Consider the following 13,677-nt stretch of genomic DNA (forward strand, 5'->3'; position numbering starts at 1 on the left):
TCTGACTTAGAGTAGCATAAACAATGTCGACAACTTGTAGTCCCTGCCATGGTATACTATTGTTATGTGATGGGAGAATAAACAGCATGCATATGCTGGGAAATCTTGGCTAGCTAGGCTGAAGTGCCCAGGGACAGTCTGTATCTTTGGAAAGGAGGTTTGTCTGTTGGAGAGAGAAGAAACAAGAGCAGTTTTAGGAAGCTACCTGTATGGTCTTTGAATGTTATATTAGAACCTGGTGTTTTCTATAGCATAAAAGCTGTAATGTAAATACTAGCATTTTATTTGGGGTATTGGATGCTAACTAAAACCCCCACACTATTTCTTTATGTGGGTCTAAGTGGTAAATAAAATTGCACATGTTCAAAATACAAAAGTAATGCTTTGTTTCATTATACTTGGGTTTCAGGGGTGGAGTTGAGACAGGTTCTCATGATGTAACCCAGGATGGTCTCAAACTCCCTGCATTGCCCAGGCGAACCTCAGAATTGATCCTCCCACTTCAGCCTCCCCAGAACTGGGATTTACTGGTGTGTTCATCACTCCCAGCTATGATGTTTTGATGTAGTTTTCATAGTTTATGTTGCAAAAAGACAGGGAAATGTGAGTGATGGGAATTAATTAATTTTTGTTGTTGTTTTTCAGTGCTGGGGACTAAACCGGCACTGAAAACTTAAACTTAGCACTTGCCAGGCTAACAGTCTAACCACTGAGCGACATCTCAGTCCCAGGAGTTGCAGGCTTACTGTGACCACTGAGGAGAAATGCTTCAAGTTGGCCCCACACCCTACACTTTACTCTGTAGCTACAATGTATTTCTCAGCTGCGATGACTCCACCCAAAGGACCATGTATTAAGGTTTGGTCCCCAGAGAGATGCCCTTAGGCGCCTTGAAGAGGTGGGGTGGAGTGGTGGAGTTTCAGGTGAGTGGAGCTGATTTGTTTGTTTTTTGTTATTTTGCTTGTTTGTTTTGTCTTTGTAAGGGGAACAGAGGGTGCTCAGCCTGTTTCTCTGTCTTTCTATTTCCCACCACCAAGTGAAGGATTTTGCTCTGACACATGATCCCACTATGAAATGCCACCTTGGCCCTGTCCCAAAAGCAGCGGATCCAACTGGTCATTGCTGCAGCCCAAACTGTACCAGGACTTCTTCTTTGTCCTTTTTCTGTTTTTATTGTTTGTTTCTTTGTTTGTTTGTTTGTTTTGAGTCAGGTTTTCTCCATGTAGCCCTGGCTGGCCTGGAACTCACTATAATTGGCCTTGAACTCAGAGCTTTGCTTGCCTCTGCCTCCACAGTGCTGGGATTGAAGGCATGTGCCACCATGCCAGGCTTCAATCCTTTTTTCCTTATACTTAGATTATATCAGGTATCTGTTACTATCACAGAAACCTGATGAACAAAGTTGAGAAATGGATGGAACTGGAAGAAACCATCCCGAGTGAGATAACCCAGTCACAAAAGACAAACATGGCATGGAATCACTCATATATGGATTTTAGACATAGAGTAAAGGATTACCAGCCTGCAATCCACACCACCACAGAGGCTGGGAAACAGGGAGGAGAGGAGGAAAGGGACAAGATCTCCTGAGCAGATTGGTGGCATGGGGGAGGAGAGAGGGATTTAGGAGAAAGAGAAGCAGAGAGGAGGACATGAGAGAGCAGGAAGGTTGAGTTGGGGGGAGAGCAAGATAAGAGATAGCATAATAGAGGGAGCCATTATAGGTTTAAAGAGAAAGCTGGCACTAGGGAAATGTCCAGAGATCTACAAGGATGACACCAACTAACAATCTAAGCAATAGTGGAGAGGTTACCCTAAATGCCCTTCCCCAATAATGAGATTGATGACTACCTTATATGCTATCCTAGAGCCTTCATCTATTAGCTGATGGAAGCAGAAGCAGACACCCACAGCTGGGCACTGAGCTGAACTTCTAGAGTCCAGTTGGGGAGAGGGAGGAGTGATGAGCAAAGGGGTGAAGACCAGGCTGGAGGACCCACAGAGACAGCTGACCTGTACAAAGGTGAGCTCATGGACCCCAGATTGGTAGCTGGGAAACCAGCATAGGACCAATCCAGACCCTGTGAATGCTGGTGTTAGTTAGGAAGCCTGGGCAATCTATGGGGCCTCTGGCAGTGGATCAGTATTTATCCCTAGAGTACGAATGGACTTTAGGAGTCCATTCCACATAGAAGGATGCTCTCCAGCATAGACACACGGGGGAGGGCCTAGGCCCTGCTCCAAATGATATGACAGACTTTGAAGATCCCCATGGAAGGCCTCACCCTCCCTGGGGAGCAGAAAAGGAATGGGATAAGGGGGGGGGTTGATGGAAGGCAGGGGAGGAGGAGAGGGAGAGGAAACTGGGATTGACATGTAAAACAAGCTTGTTCCTAATTTAAATAAAAAAGTAAAGAAAAAAAAGAAGAGGAAGTTGTGAGAATCAGGAGGAATATATAAACCAAGTGGGCTGGGGAACGAAGTGTTTGTTCTTCCAAGTCAGTAACTTCTTTTAATATTTGCTTGCCCTTTTTACTATTCAGACCAATAAATTTCCTAGTGGGGGAAAAAAAACACATCGGAACATTTTGGTAGCAGACACGTGGGATTCGGGGAACAGATCTGAAGGTTAGCCTTTCTGCCATTATAGAAGACGGAAGAGCTGTGGCAGCACCAGTCTGGTGTATCTGCTTAGTGCCTGTGGGATTGATCATGTGAAGTTTGATCACAGGGGACTGTGCCTTGATGACCTGATGATCCTATGACCCACGCACCTACTCACGGATGCCTGCAGTCCTTTTAGCATTCTGTATACCGCCTACTCTGCAACTCAGAGGAGACCAGGAAGTCTCAGGTAAGGCATGCCTGTGAAACAGGACTGAACTGATCTGGCAGCGTACATCAACAGACGGTACAGGGCAGAGAGGGAAAGGGGTGTGCAAAATGGAGGTGCATTCTAAAATGCTGACATAGAGAAGCAGATGCAGTCGGACTTTCTTTGGACTGTCAGCTCCCAAATAATGACACGGAGACTTCTTACTAAGTATGAAAGCTTGGCCTTAGCTTAGGCTTGTTCCCAACTAGCTCTTAAAACTTAGATTAACTCATCTCTATTAATCTACATCCTGCCTCATGGCTCGTTACCTCTCCTTGGTACGATGCTTCCGACTCTCTCTGCACCTTACTGGAAAATTCCACCTCTTCTTGCCAGACTTCCTATCTCTTCCCAGAAGTGCCACCTGTCCTCTCCTGCCTCTCTACTTGTCCATTCAGCTCTTTATTAAATCATTCAGAAGGTGCCTTGGCAGAGAAAGATCTTCAGTGTGATCAAATATCCCATAACAAGCAGAAACTCTTCTAAGGAAAACTGCTGGGCTCAGAGTCAAGACACAAGAGGAGGGAAGACAGTCAGGCTGAGAAGTGTTCTCACGACACTCCTTTCCCAGAGGAATGGCTATTTGTTAATGCACTTATTACCTGTATATATTGCATATATTTATTGTACTTATTGTATATAGTTTTTCTGATGTTAGTTATAGTCTTCTTCTTCTTGTATTAGACAAAAAAAGGGAAATGTGGTAATATATTATTTATGATTTAATAAAGATTGCCTAAGAATTCAGAAAGCAAAGCCAGACATAAGCTATAGAGGTCACAAGCCATAGTGGTGATACATACCTTCAATCCCAGTAGCCATACTAGCTAGTCAGGCAGTGATAGCACACACTTTTAATCCTAGGACTCAGGAGACAAGCAGATGGATCTCTCTGAGTTCAAGGCCATCCTGGCCTACATAAGAGAGAAGAATAACAGAGCTCACACCTTTGATCCCAGCACTTGGAATCACATGCCTTTAATCCCGTGTGGAGGTGGAGGGAGGTGGAGACAGGAGTGACATGGCTGGGCAGAGAAAAGACTATAAGGAGGAGGGAACAGGATCTCAGAGCTTTCGCCTAGCCGAGCATTGGTGGCGCACGCCTTTAATCCCAGCAGAGGCAGGCGGATCTCTGTGAGTTCGAGACCAGCCTGGTCTACAGAGCGAGTTCCAGGACAGCCTCCAAAGCAATACAGAGAAAAAAAGAACAAAACGAAAAAAAAAAAAAGCTTTTGTCTCTGAGGATTCATGGAGACAGGATTGCCATTTCTGCTTGGTAGAGATAAGATTTACTGGTGTGGCTGCTTTGCTTCTCTGATCTTCAGACAGTCTTTATTAAATCATAAATAAATATCACCGTGATGCACACCTTTAACTCCAGCACTCCATAGGCAAAGGCAGGTGGATCTCTGTGATTACGAGGCCAGCCTGGTCTACAGAGCAAGTGCCAGGACAGGCTCCAAAGCTACACAGAGAAACCCTGTCTGAGAAAAAAAATAATTGCTTATACCAAGTGTCCTAGGTTGCTTTTCTATTACTGTGATAAAACTCCATGTCCAAATACAACTTGTGTGAGGAAAGGGCTTATTTGCTCACAGCTTCAGCCATCATCAAGGGAAGCCAGGGCAGGAACCTGGAGGCAGGAACTGAAGCAGGTATGATGGAGGAGTGCTGCTAACCAGCTTGCTCCTCATAGCTCGTTCAACCTGCTTTCTTACATTTTTGGTTGTGAGCCTAGCCAGCCCTCAGCCTGCTTTCTTACACAACCCAGGACCATCTGCCTAGGGATGGCACTGCCCACTATGAGCTGGGCCCTCCTACCCCAACAAACAAAAATGCTCCTACAGACTTGAGGTTCCGTCTTCCCAGATGGCCCCACCTTGTGTGTCAAGTTGCCAAAAATCTAAGCAACACAGAGAACAACAGCTTTTGACCCACTTGAGTTTCTAAAATGCTGCTAGGGAACTTTGTCAGTGGAAGAAACCATCTCTGCTCTATTCCTTCAACTCACCAGTACACTCTGGGGTAGCACAGGCAATAGCAATATTCTATCAAAGATTTATCGATTTTTTTCATTTCACATGTATGAGTATTTTATCATGTACGCATGTGCACCACTGCCACGCAATAAAATAACTATAGAGGCCAGAAAAGGCTATCCAATCCCTTGGGACTGGAGTTACAGATGATTATAAGCTGCTCTGTAGGTGCTGGGAACTGAACAAGGGTCCTCTACACAAGCAGCATGCTGTGGAATAATCCTTCTGTACACTGTGTGAATATATGTCCCTTTGGTTGGTTCAATAAACAAACTGACTGGCCAATAGCTGAGCAGGATAAAGTTAGGTGGGAAAGTCAAACTGAGAATGATGGGATAGGAAAGGCAGAAGCATGGGAGTCAACAGCCAGATGGAGAAGGAGTCCGACATACAAAATGGGGTAGAATAAAAGCCACATAGATTAATAGAAGTGGGTTAAGTTGTAAGAGGCAGTTAGTAATAAGCCTGAGCTATTAGATGACCATTATAATTATTATAAGCCTCTGTGGCTCCTGAGATGGGAAAATTCTGCCTACACCAACAACTTCTCTTAACTGCTGAGCCATCTCTGCAATATTCTTGATGAAGTTTCATTTGAAGATATTAATTTGAAATAAATTAGAAGTCTGGCCACATTTCAATAAGCTGCTTCCTCCCGCAGCTTTTCTATAGCCACACTATCTGCTAAACATTCTGACTGTATTTCTGGAAACTGCTTCCTTCTATAGCTTTCATATGGCCACACCATCTGTTTGCTAAATGTTGCCGGTGTTCCTACCTATTTAGTGTCTTCTTACTTCAAGACTGGTTCTAGACTCAGTCTAATATTTCTAGAATATATCTTCTACATAAAAATCAGGGAGGGAACTGCGGATGTGGTTCAGTGGTAGAGCATGTGTGTGGCCCCGGGGAAGATCCCCAACACGGCAATAAACAAACAAATAAAAAGAAAAGAAAAGAATGTAGAGAATGCATTTGGAGACTAATACATTTTAAGTCATCTTTTAGTTAACAGAGCAGACTTCAGCTGTATTTACATTCTCCAATGTTGATGCTTCTCATATGCATCCATTACATTAGGAATGCAAGGAACAAACACTGCTATATTTATGCATCAAGGAGCCACATAAAACATTTAAAATAATATGCATTCAAAAACAAGAGCAAAGATAGTGTGACAGTGTGGTTAAAATGTTATGACCCGACTGTGCAGGAGGAACCCAAATGACTTCCTGCAACCAGGCACTCTCCAGACTCATCCATATTCAGCGACAGCCGGAGTGTGCCAGTGAGTTCAATGAATTGCAACCAAGGAGAAGTGTTATTTCCCAGCATCTATTTGTGCAAAGTGCAATGTGTGTTCACTGCAATCCTGTTTCTGTTTCTTCGCCTGTGACTTTCTGTTGGAGTCAATATGTTTATTTGAGAACCACTTGCGTGCATTTGCTGGAACTAAAAGACAGAGACCCAGGCCAAACTTGTGTATTTTGATGTCACTCAGCCAGTTTACCATGAAGCACCCACCCTTCTGACTTCTGGGAGTGTGAAACCCCCACGCGTTTACAAGTCTATCCCATCATGAGGACCAGAATGAATACTGAGGTCTTTGATTCTAAAGGAAGAACATGGGGTCTGACCTGGTGGCACAGGTCTTTAATCCCTGCACTTGGGAGGCAGAGACAGGCAGCTGTCTGTGAGTTTGAGGGCAGTCAAGGCTACAGAGTGAAACCCTGTCTCAATCCTCCTTACTCCTACACCCAACACCCCCAAAAGAAAGAAAGCACTGTTTGGGGCTGATTCCTTTTGAGAAAGAAAAGGAAGGGCAAGTGATAGAACTATGTTTTAATTTTTAAAAGGGAAAGAAAAAATGCACAGATGCCATCTTGCTGCAGGAAGCGTGTTTTCTAGACCATGTTGGAAGCACCTGTGGCTGGAACTAGACCCATTGTAGACTCAGAATCTTCATGCTAACAAGATCTTGGGCTGATGGGTTTAAGCAGTGAAACTGGAAAGGCATCATTTGCCAACAAAGTACTAAAGGCCTACAGTGACCTTGTCTTAGTTAGGGTTTTTACTACTGTGAAGAGATACCATAACCACGGCAACTTTAATAAAGGAAAAACATTTAATTGGGTGGCTTACATTTTCCGAGGTTTAGTCCAGTATCATCATGGTTCGACACGGTGGCATGCAGGCAGGCCTGGTACTGGAGCTGAGAGTCCTACATCTTGATTTGCAGGCAACAGGAAGTAGTCTGTTTCACTGGGCATGACTTAAGCTTATATGAGACCTCAAAGCCCAGCTCCACAGTGACACACTTCCTCCAACAAGGCCACACCTCCTAGTAGTGCCACTCCCTTTGGGAGCCATTTTCTTTCAAACCACCACAGACCTGTAGAGCTTAGGGTACAACATGGGGACAACTGCAGATGATAATGTTACAGACTTGAGCTTGGAGTAAATAACCCCTAAGTGTTCTCATGACCCTGAAAAGAAAATCGAATTAGGTGTCATGGCAGGCATGTCAGTTATCTTGGTTGTGGTCATCATTTCACAATGTGTACAGATGTTAAAACAGGACAGATACGCCTTGAATATGTACAGTTATTGTCAGCTGTATTCCAAAAAGCATGAAACTTAGCTAAAACAAAAGTTGAAGCCAGTTTGCTGTGTAAGCAAAGGCAAGCTCAGGCCCCTTCCTCTTTTTGCTACAATGTTCCCTGAGCCTTGAGGTAGCAGTTAAATCAGATGCCCATTTAGGGCTGAGCACTCAACAGCCATATATTCTCAGCAATTTGAGCAGTGATGAGTCTCTGCATTAACTGCAGACAGAGGCTTCTCTGGCCATGCCTGAGAGGAACATAAACGTATAGGCATAATGTAAATAAGGATAATTTTACCATTACTTCACAAAATAGTTGTGAAAATCCAATGAAATAAATATCCACTTAATAATAGATACTATCATTATAATCATTTTTTATAATCAGTAAAGTATGTTGCACGGATCACTAAAGCAGTGGTTCTCAACCTGTGGGGCGAGACTCCCTTGGGGCATAGTAGAGTGACCTTTCACAGGGTCACATATCAGATATCCTGCACATCAGGTATTTACAGTGTGGTTCATAACAGTAGCAAAATTACGGTTATGAAGGAGAAATGAAAATAATTATATGGTTAGGGTTCACCTGTAACAAGCTTTCTTGTCAGACTATCTTTGGACCATCAGCCCACAAATAAAAAAAACGTGAAAACTTATTATTAATTATGAAAGATTGCCTTCAGCTTAGGCTTATCTCAACTAGCTCTTTTTTTTTTTTTTTTTTTTTTTTTTTTTTTTGGTTTTTCGAGACAGGGTTTCTCTGTATTGTTTTGGAGGCTGTCCTGGAACTCGCTCTGTAGTCCAGGCTGGCCTCGAACTCACAGAGATCCACCTGCCTCTGCCACCCCTGTGCTGGGATTAAAGGCGTGTAGCCCCTGCCTCAGTTCTTCCTGAAAGTGACTTCACTGGCATTAGTCATACCCCTGGTGCCAGTCCTGACTCCCGCATGGGCTACCCCACACCAGGCCACGGCCCCCTGAAGCCCCGCCCCTGTGCCCCTACACTGGGCCCTACACTTTTTTTTTTTAGATCAAGGTCATCTTTTTTTTAAATATTTTATTTATTGTGTATACAGTCTTCTGCCTGCATGCCAGCAGAGGGCACCAGATCTCATTCAAGGTGGTTTTGAGCCACCATGTGGTTGCTGGGAATTGAACTCAGGACCTCTGGAAGAACAGTCAGTGTTCTTAACCGCTGAGCCATCTCTCCAGCCCTCAACTAGCTCTTATAATTTAAATTAACCCATTTATATTTACCTACGTTCACCATGTGGCGTTACCTCTCCTCCATCTTGCACCTCCCGTTTCCTCTCTGTGTCTTTCTGGGAACTCCTGCACACTTAGAATTTTCCCCTCTCAGTTCTTGTCTTTCCCTGGAAGTCCCTCCTATCCTCTCCTGCCTTGCTATTGGCCATGTATCTCTTTATTAAACCAATCGGAAGGCAGAGACACATCTTTACATTATAAACAAATAGTCCTCAACAATCACCAACACATGTTGAAAATTATTAAAGGGTCACAGCATCAGGAAGGTTAAGAACTACTGCTCAAAAACATAAATTAGCACCTATTAACTCTTTACCAATGGTGAGTAGGGGGATATTTCGTGGATGGGACTACAAGTTGAAATGAAAGGCTGGGAATGTGGCTCAGCACTGGGGTATTTGCTTAGTACACAGGCCCCGAGTTCAACTCCTCAGCACTAAAGGGGAAATGAAATCATTGCTGCAATCAGTCTCAGGTGTTTCTCTGTTTTTGTTAGTGAATGGGAAACAGAACCAGGCAGAGACACTGGGTCTTCTCCGTAAACCATGATGGTGACTTATCTTCACAATCACCTGTGGTCTCTATCATCTGTGACTTTGTTCTTTGAGATAACTATCAAGCCACTTACTCATTACTAAGGTGTCTTTGTCTATTGCTCTTCTACATTCCCCTCTCAACATGGGGCCTCTCTTTGAACCAGGCAGTCCCAGTTCAGCTAGCATGGCTTGGCCACAAACTCTAGGTCTGCCTGACTCTGGTCCCCAGTGCTGCGGGGAAGCTATTTTGAAAGACCCCAATAGGGATACTTTCACGGAAGGGAGACCCGAACCCAAGGAACAACGAGACCACGAGCTTGGATGCAACAGCAAGAGGCTTTATTGGTAACACATGGGTACCCGGGCGTCTCAGTCTCGGGGAACTGAGCGCGCCGAGCTGGGGACTCAGGGGTTCTTTTATAGCAAAAAGCGCAGTACAGAAGCGAGAAGCCTAGTAACAGGACCCTGATTGGGCAATTTAAATGAGGCTAGGGCTCAGAGCGTGGGCAATTGAGGTTTTTCTTGGAACTCAAGTCTTGGCCTTGGCCCTATCTGAGGAACAATTGGTCTCTGTGTTTGCTCAATCCTGCTGAGCTGGCCATCCGGCCACCTGCAGATACCCGACAGCCTGTGTCCTTGGGACTGAGCTCCCTTCTGATAGGCAATGACTATGTAGCTGTGGGGGAATGGAATTCTCCATAAGCCTCAGCTGCCTGTTTAAACTGGGCCAGGGTCTTTCAATTTATGCAGGTTCTGGGGATTCAAACTCCAGTCCTCATACTTGCTAACACAAGCTTTTACTAATGATCTGCCCAGCTTTCTCTTAAATTTATTTGATTACATTTTAATTTATTCTCTTTTTGTGTATATGCATGGGTATCATGTGCCTTGGCACATATGTAGAGATCAGAGGATAACTTGAGGGAATCAATTCTCCCAGAGAATCAATGTGGATCCCAGAGATTGAATTCAGGTCATAAAGTTTGGTGACAGGTATGTTGGCCCATGGAACCATCTCACCAGCCCTCATTATTTCATTTGTATTTTTAGGTTTCGGTGCTGCAGGTTGAAGCCATGCTAAGAATTCACTTTGCCACACAGCTGACCCTCTATCCCATAAAGCATGAATGTATCATTTCTCTGGAACTGATTTTGAACATTCTGAGTGTTCATCCAGTGAACTCACACAGAGCCCCTGTTACGGCCTGTTTTGGGCACAGGGAACTCAGTTAACAAAACATCTACCATGATGGAGATAACTTTCCAACAGGAGCCTTAGAAAAACACAGAAAAAGAGCATTTTCCAGATTCACTAATCCATTACCTCATCACATGCATCACAGAGGAGGACAAATGTTCTTGGTCTCACTGACTTCAGTTCCTATACCCCATCCCTTATTAGCCTCCTGGATCAACACCCAAGTTTATTATCTGCCCACTCTGCTCCATCAATGTGTCTTAGTCCTCTTTCCATTGCTGTGACAATGTACCCGAGACAAACAACTTAAAAAGAGGGACGTGATGGGGGATGTCCTTCTATATATACTATTCTCTTATTGGTTGATGAATTAGACACTGTCTGGCCAATGAGGAAGGAAAATAGTGGGTCTAGGAGACAAAGATATTCTTGGAAAGGTCGACAGAGGGAGCCCACCACAGAGTTGCCATGCTGCCGAAGGAGTAACAACATGCAGGGGCATTCCAGGTAAGTCACAGTCTCATGGCAATACATAGATCGATAGAAATGGGTTAATAATTAAGACAGAACTAGTCAATAAGAAGCCCTAGTCATCAGCCAACAGATTTATAACTAACAGAGTGTCTGTATGCTTATTTAGGGCTGAAGTGGCAGCAGGACATGGCAGGACAAGAACCCCAGCAACAGGAAAGGCTTACTTGGCTCACAGGTCCAGAGGTTTAAGTCCAGTTGCTTTTAGCTCTTGGCCAGGCATCAATCATGGCATAAATGAATGGTGATGGAAGATGCTTGCTTTATGGTAACTGGGGATCTGAAAGACAGAGAAAGAGACAGAGCTGTTGTTGGATAATCTTTATGTATTCTGTTATGACGTGTCTCTGCCTAGGCACCTTCTTATTAGATGAATAAAGAGCTGAATAGCCAACAGCCAGGCAGGAGAGGATAGGCAGGACTTCCAGGAACAGATGAATCTAGGTGATCAGAGATGCCAGCAAGACATGGACCAAGTCTGTTGTACAGAATGGAGGAGAGATTAAAAAAGAAATCATGTGGCAGAATACAGATTAATAAAAGCAAGTTAACTGAAGTTATAAGAGCTAGTTGGGGAGGAGCCTAAGCTAAAGACCAAGCTTTCACAATTAATAAGAAGTCCCTGTGTTGTTACTTGGGGGCTGGAGGTTCAAAGATAATCTAACAAGAAAGCTGGCTACATTTTGCTCCCCAAGTGGAGCACCACCACATGGACTGAAAAGTCATGCCAGCCAGCACCCCTGCAGTCACCACCTGGGCCTCTCCATGAGCACTTCCAACAGTTGGCTGATGCTCATGGGGACTCTGGAAAGTGGACTCAGCAACTTTCCAGAGCTGGAGTAGCAAATGCAGCTGTGGGGCTGATGCATGCCAGCACGAGGCTAGGCTCTCATAGAACTGAGGGGCAAGAGCCAGTCACCAGTGTCACTCCACAGCAGGATCAGAGAACACTGCAAGAGCATGGCTGCAGGCATGCAAAAAGTCAGGTCCAGATCCCAAAAAACCTCTAAACAAGTACAATATTTTTAAAATGTGCTAAGGTGCTAATGGATATAGACAGTCATAGAAAAATAAATAATTAAAAAATAAAGTCTTTAAACAAGGAATGCAGTAATATAAAAAATAAGCCACATAAAGATGGGAAATACAAAGAGTATCTGGATCCTGTATGGTACTTTGTAGACTTTAAATTTTTGAAAGCTGATGAGCAAAGGGCAAATACTGCTATGAGATATTGAGTTGTAGAAAAAAAAAACCTGCTAAATTAAATCAGTCTCTATATATTAAAGATGTCTTAACTTTAGAATGGAAGTCAAAAAATGTGTTGTATTAGAGGAGAGGTTATATAGCTGCACAACTGCAGGTTGGACATACAGAATGGAATGGAGGAGAGATTAAAAAAAAGAAAAAGCTACATGGGAGAACATAGATTAATACAAGCAGATCAATTTAATTTACAAGAGCTAGTTGGGGACAAGCCTAAGCTAAAGGCCAAGTTTTCGCAATTAGCAAGAAGTCTCTGTGTCATTATTTAGGGGCTGGAGGTCCAAAGATAGTCTGACAAGAAAGCTTGCTACACAGAACACAAAGTACACCCTTCAAGGCATGCCAGGAGAGACTTCCTACAGCTGGGTCTGACCTTCTAACTTTTCAACACACTCCCAGTAGCCCACTAGCTATGAAAATATTGATGACGTCAGAGTGACACGTCCTAGAGGCCCCACCTCTGAACACCATTGCATCGGGTACCAAGCCTTTAATGCATTTGTTTGGGGGAACGAGGCTAGAAGTGGTGGTACACACCTGTAATGACAGCATTTGAGATGGTAAGGCAGGCATCAAGAGTTCCAGCCTGGGCTAAGATATAATCTACCTCAAAACTCAAGCCAATGGGGCCAGCGAAATGGCTCTGTGGGTAAAGGTGCTTGCTAATAAGCCTGGAGACCTGAGCTTAATCCCTGGGACCTAAGTGATGGAAGGAGAGAGTCAATTCTGGCAAGTAGTTTTAGGGACCATCTTGGCTTAAGGTCAGAGAGTTCAATACTATCCTTACTCTTCCAAAGTTAAAGTCATAAGACCTAAAGGTCTAAGGCATGGCTACTGTAGGATGTCTGGTCTTGGTTGTGGATGTCTTATCTAAATAACAAGAGACTTGGTCTGAGGTGTGATTACTCTTAATCCTCAAGGCCAGATAAGGAGAGATTTAGTCTAAGGTGTGGTGACTAAATGTTTGAAGAATTAAGGAAGAAAAGTCTGTTTCTTCCTTGTATCATGATAAAGAAGTCTTTTGCCATTTCCCCCTTTTTGGTTGAGGTATATGAGAATGTTGAAGAATAAACCTGGCGTGTTCAGTACTCACTGGATTGTCCTCCTGATTCTATCCTGTGCCCTGTCTTTTCCTTAGCATCTTTACCTGCTGTTTCTCAATCCACACTCCCCCTCTCACATTTTGAACCGGACAAAGTTGGCTGGATCCTACTGAAGCCCCACAAAGACAGGTTACTTCAAAGTTTTCCTTTGACATTCACACAAGCACAATGGTAAGTGAAACCACTATTTATGTACACACACACACACACACACACACACACACACAGAAAGAAAGAAAGAAAGAAAGAAAGAAAGAAAGAA

At 43.8% G+C, this 13,677-nt stretch overlaps 1 long non-coding RNA gene across 1 annotated transcript; it reads left to right on the forward strand.

Annotated features, from left to right (window-relative positions):
* Positions 1 to 2,590: 2,590 nt before the first annotated feature.
* On the forward strand, positions 2,591 to 10,839 carry LOC121143619. The gene is made up of 2 exons (XR_005880882.1): positions 2,591 to 2,854; positions 10,368 to 10,839. It is a non-coding gene; the product is annotated as an uncharacterized LOC121143619 (long non-coding RNA).
* Positions 10,840 to 13,677: the final 2,838 nt, after the last annotated feature.

The sequence above is a fragment of the Mesocricetus auratus genome, unplaced genomic scaffold, assembly GCF_017639785.1.
Source record: "Mesocricetus auratus isolate SY011 unplaced genomic scaffold, BCM_Maur_2.0 Super-Scaffold_100013, whole genome shotgun sequence".
Taxonomy (NCBI): Eukaryota; Metazoa; Chordata; class Mammalia; order Rodentia; family Cricetidae; genus Mesocricetus; species Mesocricetus auratus.